We start from the raw sequence: 12,661 nt of genomic DNA, 5'->3' as shown, positions 1-12,661 counted from the left end.
ACATTATTGTTTTCAGAGGCAGCGTTAATTTTTTCACTGCAAGTATAGGTCTCTGGGTGATTTAATGAGGAATAGGTATGAGTCTCACAGAGAAATGCCCCAGTCAGGTATTCATATATATTGATAAGATTGCTTCTGATTCTTCTCAGGCTGAAAAGTCCCACCTCTCTCAGCTTTTCTTCATATGAGAGATGTTTCTGTCCCTTCATCATCTCTGAGGCCCTTTGCTGGACTTTCTCCCACTTGTCCATCTCTCTCTTGGACTGGGAATCCCAGAGCTGGACTCAGGTTTCAAGCTGTGTTTTACCACTGCTGTGCAGATGGGAAGGATAAGTTGCTTTCATTTGTTAAAAATGTTCTTGTGAGGAGGTGATGAGAAGTGGTAGAAACTCTCTCTTTTGTAGGAGGAGTACATGAAAGCAACCTAAAGCTATTTGGTCAGGAAAGTGAAATAATGTGGATAAACCTCCCGTAGTATATATCCTCTATGATGTAACATATATGTGATGACCACTGCAGTAAAGGGAATCTCTGTCACTTTAAATAGTGTAGGTAGAAATTACAGATCCTCACAGTGACTGAGCAAACAGGATTATTTTCACATAGCATTTAGCATTCTTGGAGGATTCCTAACTGTTACTCCCCTCTAGCTATGACTGCACACCTGCAGATTTGAAATCTTAATTTCCTAGAGTGATGAATAGAAGAGATTCCAGAGTTTTTTTATCCAAATGCACCAATTTGTTTATAGGGCTATAGCACAGGAAATATATTTCTATTCCTATTGCTATTTCTATTTCTTCTATTTCTATTTTTCTATTTCTTTCTATTTCTGCTTCTTTTCTATTGTCACTACAGTTTATGATTTTTCTTCTGCCTAACTTTATTCTGCAGCACATTTCACCTGCACCTTCTTAAACAAATCCAGAGAGCTGATGTGCTTGTGATGAGTGAGTAGCCTCTAAAGTTCCCCAAAATGAGTCCATTAATTCTTCTGAGTTTTAATCTACTAATTATTTGCCTATTTAATTCCATGTTATTCCTTATATGCACAAATTGTAATTGCATTGTTGAATTACACCATTTTTCTATAAGATTAATTAGCTACAGCATTCTAGCTCTCTTCAAAGCCCTTCAAATCTTTTCATATTAGAAGGAAGTTATTTACTACACCAAGATATGTTAAGATATCTTAACTCTAACTTTTCAACAAGAGGTTGAAAAACTCATCTGTTGCTCTAACATGTAGCTTGAATACTTTTTACTGTTCATATAGAGTATTTATTTTGAGATCAGAATTAGAATACCCACGTCCATGTCTACATATATATATAAACATATATAAAGACAGGATGTCAGAATTCAGTTGAAATACATTCTTCTCTTCCTATTATCATTTTTCCTTTCAAAGTTTGCCACTGTAAAACTGTACTGCATCTGATTTCTGCAAAAATAAGTAGAGCTCAGGTAAGTATAAAACCTCTCAGCTGAGCAAACAGCAAAACTAAGAGGGGAAATTGTGGTTATCACTGATTTTTAAAAGTCTTATATTATCTAAACAATTGTTTTTATGAATAATAGATTTATGAATCAGTTTATTTGTCTGCCTTAAAAACAAATGACATTTGGAATACAGTCATATTCTTTTCACTCAATTGTTATTTAATTTCTTTTTCTATAGTATATTATTTTCTAACTAAAGCATAAAGCAGTGTTTTAGTATAAAATGTACTAAAAAAATTATACATTTATATTATACATATATGTATAACATAGCAAATTAGAACAACCTTTGAGAATTATTATTAATATGAGTGAATTTAGAATGAAGACCCATGTGACTGTATACAGTATTTCAAAATTACCAGAAAAACAAAGCTGTAAGGGAAATGGCAGTGAATCAGTAAATTCAGCATGGCTGAATGAGCAAGTCTGCTAACAGTTAATTTTATGTAAAGGTGCTGTATATGACATCTAAGTCTAGCTTCCTTCTAGCTATGGGAACCAAACAATTCTTATTTTTGACAAGTACTTTCAGGTGGGAAAAGTAATGGAGAAGCAAAAGCTTATGACTGACTGTTGATGAGTTTAGTCTAATGATAAGAGAGGACAAAAAGAAATAATACAGAAGATAGGAGCGTGTGTGGCATAATCACAATAAATTTAGCATAGCTTTGTGTACAATTTATAACATCATGATTGGAAGTAAAAAACAAGAATACAAAGTAATTCATCATCTGCTGAAACACTATAGTGTAGTGTCAGTATAGTGTCAGTATAGTATAGTGCAGCCCTTCCTGCAGACTGAGACACAAACACAGGACACCACATTCCAGTCTGGATGAATGTGTTTGCAGACTAATATGACTGAATTCGGTTTGCTTTGACTGTACACAAGAGTTTGTCAATTTTAAAATCACAAACAAGGGATTATCCTGCAATCAATCATGGTATAGGTTTGCTAAAGAAAAATCCTTATATATCTTACAAACTGCATTCTAAAACATGTTAGTCTGTCTTAAAAAGAAGAGCATTAAAGCCTTTTCCTTTTGTTTTAACAGTTTCTCTAGAGAAATTAAAACAACCAAACCAAATATTTCTTTTATCATTTTCACTTTAGCTTGTGTCTAAAAAGAAAAAATCCTGCCTAGATACTCATTTGCAGAGACAGTTTCAGAGTAGTGCCCTGTAATTAATGGGTTCAAAACTAATCAGAAACATAAAAGACTTTAATGACATGTTATAAAGAAAGTAGAATGAAAAAAAATCTACAATAATCATCCTTAGATGGGTTTATACTCATTTCAAGTGAAAATTTTAATAGATGGATTAGCTTAATTGATGAAGATTTGATCCTTGTTGCACTTTTCTGGTCTAATTTAAAGAGATGAGTCTTGGAAACATACCTGTTAATCAACTCTGTTAGGCATTTATGAGTAATCTGCCTTGTCTGTCTCTAAGGACTACATTTAAAAAGTGAGTTTCTGCTCCTTATTTAAAGCACTGTAGCAGCATGTTAGCTGAAGCACTCTAATTACTCGTGCTTGAGGGTTTGTGACACTAAATGACAAATGGGAACCATGCAAAGCAGTGAAGCAAAGATGAGAGGAGCTGCCAAATTTGTGACAACATGTGATTATGCACACACCATTCTTGTTTATAGATCCCGAAATAATTTCAGTAACATCTGGCAGTGAAGTGGACTAGATCTATCAATTTATTCTATTGGAGAAACTTGCTAAATTCAGTGACATACATAGCTATTAAGATTTATTTTCAGCATTTTTTAAAATCAATTTTCTCTTAGTAATTCTGGCTATGGTTCAGGAATTTATATTGTTTTCTTATTTATTTGCTGCTATGCTGACACTTACAGCCAGAGTTTCCTCCCCATTCAATACCACTTATTCTTGAGAGTAGCTTGGTAGTTTGCATTTGAGTTGATTGCTAGTAAATCTTTGTTATTCAGCACATGGAATTATTTAGTTTTTGGCAGATTTGAATGTACATTGTGTGCTACCTACTGTGATAACTTGCAAGACTAAGTGCAAGTCTGTCCCTAAAAAAATTGTTCTAAAGTTCTACTAATGTATGGACTTACTGGTGACAATCTTAAATGCAAAACAATTCCATTCTTTAAACAAGTAGACTTTTCAAAGCATTATGGGGAACAATAATTTGGCAAAAGACTATGTTTGTTAAAATTGTGCTAAGATAATAACTTAGTTTGGGGTATCTTGTATTTTCTATATTATCAGGAAAAGAATAAGAGACAGATTGTTGAGGTTTTTTGTTGCTGAAAAAAAACCAGAACAATTAATCAACTACTTTATTTTAATATCTGAAATGACAGTCAAGTGACAAAATACCCCAAATAAGAAGTCCAACTAGTTCTGGCCCAAGGAATCCATCTTTCATACCTCATACTTAATAATACCTTGGAGACACTCTCCAGCCTGCCCACACTGCAATCCATCTCTACTCCATTCTGTCACTTCAGTAATTATCACTGCATACAAATGTAATAATGCAGGAGAAGAGGCCTTTTCTCCAAGGAGCTTTTATAAGGACACCATAAGTCACATATGGAAATGATGAAGTTTTTTTGAAACTAATATGGATGCAAGGATGATTTCCACCTCAGTATAGTGTGCTCAAATGTGTCTTTTGTCTGTTTCACACAGTAAAGAAATACAGTCAACTGCTTCTTCTTCCTTCCTCTAGATAATTAGTGCCTGCATAGGAAAATGATATAGTATTCATTCAGAAAATAAAAATTTTCCAAACAAATTCCCTTGACATGGACATATACAGAGATGTTAAGACTGAGCACCTCATTTTCTCCCTTTAGTTTTCTAAAAATATATATTATAGAGATGTAATAGTCAGGGTTGAAACAAGAATTCATAAAATCATGTTTTTATATTTCAGATGGTATTTAGAAGATGCCAGGCCTTTCTGTTAAAAGGTCTTTCACAGCATCCATTCATCCTTAGAGAAGGAAATGCTGTGTCAGTGATCAGAGCTAAAGAGCAAAAATAGCTTAAATATAGCTTCGCCATATGAGTACTTCTCTCTTTCTGCCTTCATTTTCATGATAGTAACCCATCTCTCTAACATAAATGGCTTAATGCTATCTCACCATAGATTTTTTTGGTGTCTGCCTTTGTGTCTCAGAGTTTTGTGGCTTTCTAAGATGTCAGGAAGACTGCAGCACAGGGTGAAGACAGCAGGGTACCTGCACAGCAAAAAGCAACTTAAATAAGGCGATGTTGTCTTACTGTTCCCTTGGACTCCCACAGCCCGTGGCAGAAGACAGCAGTGCTCTGCAGAAACAGCAGCTATTAGTAAATGCAAATGTCAGGGAGATGTCCCTGGTTCTGAAACTAGCTATGCCACAGCTCCAGTTGTGGGCACAGAGCTGCCCAAAAGGCAGACTGGCTGGTGTGGTCCCTTGCTTGATCTTGACAAGAGATGGCTCCAGCTCAAGCCAAAGTGGAACTCCAGGTCTTGCTGTGTGTGTAACAGCCCTGTAGACTCAGCAGTAGCTCTTGGGCCAGAGTCTTGCCCCTGTTTAATTTGCTTTTAATGATATGGTAATTTTGTCCTATTAAGAGTAAACACATCTAAATAGTCACAGAGTAACTAATAATCTGAAAAAGCGAGCATTCTTCCATCTTGTTTTTTTGGGGATATTTTCATTTGCTTCAAACTGGACTATAAATGTTATGCATATGCAATTCCATCAAAATATGTAAGGTCTAGGAATTCAGCATACTCACACCAGAACAAATTCAGAAAAATCATTCAACCAGTATTCTTGCTCTTTCTGAAGAACAGTGCCTTTGGTGTGAATCTCTAAAATTCTATACTTGAATAGATAAACCTAGGCTGAGTTATAGGCAATACCTCCTTATAAGATATTTGTACTTAAAAAAAACGTAAACCAGCATTCCTGAAAATATTCTGGTTCTCTTCCAGATGGTGACAGATTTGCAATACCGTGGAATTTCATCATAATCTCCTTATGCTGCCTGGGTAATATAGCTATTACCCTGATTTGACATGTGTCAAAATATCCCTATAGTCTCTGTCATGGTTCTTAATACACCTCATATGACAAGCTGCCTTAGGTCTTCAGCAAGTGTGAGAGAAGAATATTAAGTGAGCATTATGTCAGTTCCTAGTTCTATAAAGGTTAAAACATGAGGTTTTTAATAGGCTTGTGATATAGCATCACATTTAAAATATATTTCTGTTTAAACTTGTTTACTAATAATGGTAACAACCATAACTTGTGTGTACATAAGGTTTTAAGAGTATAAATCTTTTCAAAATATTGTAGAATCCATATTTTAAGAAGCCACATTTTCCCAAGATCAGAATTTGACCGTTCACAAGGGTTTAGCTTTTCAATTGCAACATTAGCACCAAACTCATTATTTTAGGAAGCAAAAAACCCAATATTAACTGCAAATAAGTTTTAGTATTTTTTAATGTAAGAAAGGTCAAGTATAGGAATTTTCAAAGCATGTCAAATTTGAGGTAAAAACCTTAATATCTGCCATCATTGTAGGAGATTGTGAATCCACAATCATAAACAAAGTCACCACATACTTGTCTGGTCTCAGCAATTCCCAAAAAATTTCTTCTTCTGTAATGAGACATTTTCATGCAAATAAAATTCAGGAGAATGTTAATTTCCATAAATGCAACAAAACCCCCAGTGTTTTCACTAACTGAAACAAGACTTTGGTTGTTGGTGATTTTTTCCCTCTCTAAATTTTCATAGACCTTGTTTCAAGGATTGCTGAAAATAAGTATAAATAGCACTTCTATCAGTAAAAGCATTTTGTCCTATATATACAAAGTTATCTTTAGATGTATCCTCCTTGTAGGCTTCAAAAGTGATTTATCTTTACAGAACTCATTGGGTATGATAGATTGGGACCATGGAATTATGGTCTAACAGCTGGACTCTCTGCATGAAACAATTACTGCCAGTGAGGAAAGATGTGAGCAATTGGGTACAAGCCTAATGGAGACAGAAGGGAACATTTTCAACCCAGAGGTAATAACAGAGGGCTATGATTTAATTATTTCTAAACTGAGTAAAACTAATAAATCTTCTAAATCTAAACTAGACATGATTAAAAATGAACTATCAAGAAAAAAAAATTTAATTTTGATGTTTTGATTCAAAGTTTTTCCAGAGAGAAGACACTTCCTATTAAAATTAATAGGAAAGTGTTTAGAGTGTTTAGAGCTTTTTTCATTATCCTTCAAATTAATGATATTTTCTCATGTTAAGAAGTGAACTTTTGTGTTTTCTTCTGGTACAAAGAGTAAAACCTATTTTGAAATTCCATTCTATCATTTACCCCAGTTAAAAAAAGTGGTCAAAATAATGAAAGAATGAGAGGAGTTCAATGCAGTATTTAATCATTCTGTTGGAATTTTTGTATATACATCCTCATGACCTCATAGTCAATGGATTTGTATAGCCAATCATAGAAAAAACTGTCACTCTTTTGATATTAGAAGGCAAAGACCAAACAAACCAAGAATTTAAACAATAAAATCCAGGGCCTTATTTCCCTTTCAGGTTGCTTCTTTAAGAAGATATATTTTATGAGTTATACAAGAAAATGTTCCAATTAAAATAGTCCAAGATAATGATAACAGTAACAGTAATGACAACAAGAATTCCATCCTCCACATTTTTAATATTTGAAAATTCATGTAGTAATACATTCAGAAGTGTTCTACATGTTCTACTACAACTACATTCAGTTGTAGTAACAGCAGACTATAAAATTTTGAGACAAAAATATTATTTGAAAGACTTGTCTTGTGTAGTTTCTTTGATGCATAAGACTGATATGCTGCAAAATTTTTGATGAAAAAATCAGTTTTTCTTCTGAGATGGAAGGTACAGAAGCTATTGTGTGTTATTACTTGTCCATGATAAAAAGGAAAAAGTTTAAAACCTATAAAAATTTGAAAGATTGTTTTATAATAAGCTTATGATATAATGATATTAAAATGAAAATTATCTTGGGTTTGTAATTGGCAGGCAAAATGACTTTTGTTTCTTGGTTGAGCAGTGGGTCTTAGAAGCCAGAAAATATTTTGTGACTCTTTAGACATGAAGAGCACCAGCGATTGGTACTTTCTAGGTTCTGCAACAATGATCTATTTAACAATGCATTTTTCTAGAAAAGATCTTTGAGTTTTATTCTATGGCAGATGAAACTAGCAATTAGTCCAAGCAAATATTACTAAAAAAAAGATGTAATCAAAGTAAAAAAAAAAATCATAAGAACATTTTAAATTATACATTTCTGTACAGATGTAATAAAAAACAAGCAAAATAAGGAGAAAGAAAATAAACAAAAATTGATCTCTGGGGGTTTTTTGTTGTCTTTCTCAAAAGTAGGAGTCCTGAATTCAGTTCCCTCTTATGTGAGCTTAAATTTCAAGCTAGAATGCTTTCATTCCAGGAACCACTCTGAGGCTTTGATATTGAATTCTTCTGTCTTGAATTCTTCTGTCTGCTAGGGGTCTTTTTAACTATTGATTTTTTAATCCTCTATAAGTCAACTAGATTATTTTCCCTTTATCTATCAGAATGATGAAATTAAATAAACTTAGAGCAGGCCAAGCCTTTGGATCACCCCGACAAAACACCAGTTTTTGACCCTCATTAGAAAGATCTATAAACTGGCAAGAGATCAGTAGAGGATGGCTAGGGAGATAACACATGGGTTGCATGAGGAAAGGATTTTAGATCAGTGCAGAATACAAAGGTATAGAAAATGTCAGGAAGTATACAAAAGTATACAAAACTATGCAAGTGGACCCTACAGTATGGAGAAGAGAACAATCAGTATCAAAGACAGGCACCTCTGGTAAAACATTGAGAATGCTGTAAAGCCCCCAGCCACCCTGGTCTGAAACAAAAAACTGAGATGTGAAGTGGTATAACAGTAGAGCAAGATGAAGCCTGAGTAAAACAATTTCAATTTCATTCTTAAGTATTTTCCTTTGGGGGAATTCTCTTACTAATTTATTTTTTTATTTTCCTTTCCTTTCTCTTAAATCAGGTCTTGACTAATAATATTTCTCTGCTTTGACTGTGAAGTTTTCATCTACACTTAGCAATAAATTCCAGGATTTGTGAATAATGTGAGTTTCCTTTTGTCTTTAGCAGCATTTTTAATACATTAAAGGACAAATGAACTTTGTAGTCTCAGCACCGAATGGATCCAGTTACAAATGCAGCAAACACCAGAAAAACCCCCTCACTGCTCCACAGGTTAGATTTGAAACGGAGTTTCCTAGCAAAAGAAAGGTTTCATGTCCTTGCTTGAGAAAGTCTGTAACTAAGAACTAAGTTTTAGAAAAATTTAAAACTTAACTAGTGAAAAAAAAAAAAAAAAAAAAGTGATGCCCATATTGCCCCCAAAACCTCCACCAAACAAACCTGAGATAAGCCAAAAATGTCTGGTCTGAGCTCATTAATTCAGTATTTTGGGGGAGAAGTGACAGCAGCAATATATATCTAGTTATATTTATCCCTATTTAACTGAAGGTAGTAAATAATGTTCTTATATTTAAAATAACTCAAAGTGACAAAGATGTAGGCCAGGATTCTCCTCACATACTTGCATCTGTCAATCAGATATTGGGCTATTTAAATAAATGAAGTTACACCTGTGCAAACCCACTGTAATTGCAAGGAGGTAACATTTCCAGGGTTATGATGGTAGAAGGATATTATGTGAAAATGACACAATTAATTTTCTCCTCTTCTCCCTGGTACAGCTTAGGGAAAGGTGGTGACAGCTCAGAGGTGGGAGAAGATGTGATGAGGGACAAGGGGAGGGAGGAGGAATGGCCAAATGTCTGTCAGCTGGCGACTCTGCTGTCAGGCAGCAGCATTTGTACTGGAGTAGCACAAATAAATGGGCAAAATCAAGGGAGCGGGATTTGAAGGCCGTGTTGGGAGGGACACCGTAAAGCACATTGTTTAAGTAACCCAATTAAGAGGGAGAAGTTGTTTCAGGATTTTTGTGGCAGATGTCTGACAGCTAGGAAAGGTCTAGGCCAAAAAGGACAGCTGGCTGAATCTAAACACTTGTCTAAATAGACAGCAGGGGTACCCAGACAAACACACAGGCTGTTCCAATGTTCCAATGTATTTTAAAAACACTCTTTGAGAGGGCTCAAGGCAGTGTTCAAGGCCAGGTTGAATGGGACCCTGAGCAATTGGATCTAACTCATGGTCTCTTTACCTATGGCAGCAGGAGCTGGAGCTAGATGATCTTTAAGATGGGTCCCTTTCAAACCTAACTATTCTGTGATTCTGTACAAGTAATCCAGCTCAGTTTCCTGGAGAGAAAAAGTCTGGGCTCCTTCAAGTGAGTCCTGGTGTGGCCCAGTGACTGCAGGTCACTCAGGCCAGGCCAGAGCCCACGCTGTCAGGAAAGGCTCCAGCTCTGCATATGAGTGTATTTTAAACACAGAAAATCATCTTTTTGGAAAAAAAGAGGGCTAGACCCTCATCCCAGCTGAAGCTACTGTATTTTAGTGAGGGTGCAATGATGGTCAGTGCTCTCCAGAGAAAATGCTTCGTTATGAGGCAGCTAAAAGGGCAATAAAGCATCAGTAAAATAGCAAGAAGCATTTGGATTCCCCCCTGAGGTGCCACAGAGATAAAAAGTGGGCTCATCCCTCTAATCATTTTTCATGCCAGTGCTTGCCTGCAGAAGTTTACAAATTTAAGAGTAGGAAAACTAGGGTATGCTAAAGTAGATGAATAAAATCATGTTCCAGTCATAGACATTTCTATACAGCCTAAGCAGAAGCTGAGGTAGTCAAGCCTTTTGACTATAATTTGTTATCCTGAACAATCATTTTAGGAAAAATAATGCAGGGGAACGATTCTATAATGTATCATTAATTAAACTGTGATCTAAACTACAAGATAGATGACACTAATTTTGCAATGACTTATTTTTGAACTTTGAATAATTATGATAAAGTCATTTCAAAAAGAGTAATTTTGAAAAGATAGATATTTTTATGCTTTTAAGAATACCCTTTTACAAAAACCAAAAGGAACTTTGACCTTTTCTAACGTTTTCCATCTTCTGATGAGCTGAAAACTAAGAAACATTGATATAAGCTTTCTAAGTCTTTTCAGACAGAATTTCTATTCAGAGAGGTGAATAAACAGAAACTGAAAGTGGAAATTCCTTCTACTAAAATAAGACAAGCATCTTTGCACAAAGAATACTAATTTAGCCAAATGACTGCATGAATCAAAATTACCATTCCTTTGAAAAACTGTTTTGTTGAAAGATTTGAGGGAATATTTAAAATTTATTTAATAAAGGGTTAATTAATTCATTTATTCTCACTACCATGCCATACCAATTACTGTTTTATTCTATATTTTACATCTGATAGTTTTGAGTACAAACTTAAGACAGAGAGAACCTTACCCATTAGTTTCTTCTGAGTAGTTCAAGAATTTAGCCTAATTTTTAATGAATTAGTACCTCAGAGATTCTCTTTCATACTTCTTTTTGCCCCTCCAGCTTCTATTAAAGTACTTTTTCCAGATTTCTTAGCTAGATTCCTTAACATTACAGGAAGCCACACAGCAAAAAATGCTGCAGGGGTAAAATGCTGTAAAATTACATGATTAATCCTTATTGTAGTTCAGTTCTCATAGGAACAAGATGCACAAAAATTGATAACTAGAATGCTTTATATGCTGTCCAACAGGTGAAAAAGAAAGCAAGATCTGTAACCAAAGTAGAAGCAGGTTTATTGTAGACATTCCTTTTCTATTTGCCTTTTACTACTGAAATTGCTGTACATAGAGTCCCAGACTGACTAGAAGAGAATCTGTAAGGGTTTCAAGGAAACAGAATAGAAAAATTATAAAAAAAAAAATATTCTTTTTTTTTTTTTAAATCATATTATTGACATTGAAAAATAGTGCACTCTTTCAAACAACAGATTCTTATGGAATGATCTGAAATCCTTTACAGTTGCAAGTGAAGGTTGCACATATGGGTATTACACAGCTATGAAAGACTCAATGTATTTCCCAGGAAGTATAGGTGATATTTTTTTTACAAGTGAAATTTCAAGGATAGATTTTAATCTATGCATTTACAAAAATTCATATTTTTAATCCAAAGCAGATATTTTAAAGAAACCTAGAAACCAGTGTCTGAAATCTTCTCTGGTAAGTGCACATTGAGTTTTACATTCATGTTGGGTTGGCAGGTCTTGATCCTTCATACAGTGCCAGAATGACAAAGACTCTGGCAATAAAGAGAAAATAGCCTTCTCTTTTTAAAAGCTCTCTGATGATCACATGGGAATGCAAGAATATACAAAGAAAATCCATTAAATGTGTGTTCTATTTCCAGGTTATCCTTATGGTTTATGTTTGCAGCTTTCTACTTCAAAATAAGGAAAATTTTGACTTACATGTCTAACATTAATTATACTTAGATAGTAATGCATGTTTCTATAGACCTTTTGATCCAGTAATTCAGTGTTACATTCATGGGTTCCTATTCTCAGTATGATTATTGGAAAGGAAAAATTATCAGATATCAGATAAGCTTAGCTTGTGCTGCATAAGAGAAGTTTTTAACTGGATAGGAAGAGATAATTTTAGGAACCATAAGATTAGGAGTGAAGTAGGTGCTCTCTCTCTACCTTTGTAAGTGCACACCTGACATGCTGTTTCCCTGCAGAAATGAGGGTAGTCAAGAACACATTGAGTCTTAAGCTTCCTGGACTGCAGTTTGCCTTCTCAGGCAGGGATTTCATTGCTTTTAAGCGTAGATGTAGCACTGACCTGCCTGCCCTGCTGTTCTCTGGTAGCATGAGAAACAACTTTCTTGCACCTCCAGACTGTCATTTGCTATCAGTGATCCACATGTCTGACAAACATTTGGATTTAAACCAGACAGACAGATGATAGTGGATAAAGAATAAGAGATCAGGATACCAGAACAATTTTTTTGCAAGCTGATGTATTTAAATGATGCATCTACAAGCCACTGTTCATGAGCTTATGGCTGAACTGAAGTGGCCAGTTCCAGTGGACACTGTGAAATGGGTGCTGAAA

The sequence above is a fragment of the Cyanistes caeruleus genome, chromosome 2 (assembly GCF_971803275.1).
Source record: "Cyanistes caeruleus chromosome 2, bCyaCae1.hap1.1, whole genome shotgun sequence".
Classification (NCBI taxonomy): domain Eukaryota; kingdom Metazoa; phylum Chordata; class Aves; order Passeriformes; family Paridae; genus Cyanistes; species Cyanistes caeruleus.
Note: the sequence above shows the minus strand (reverse complement) of the source record.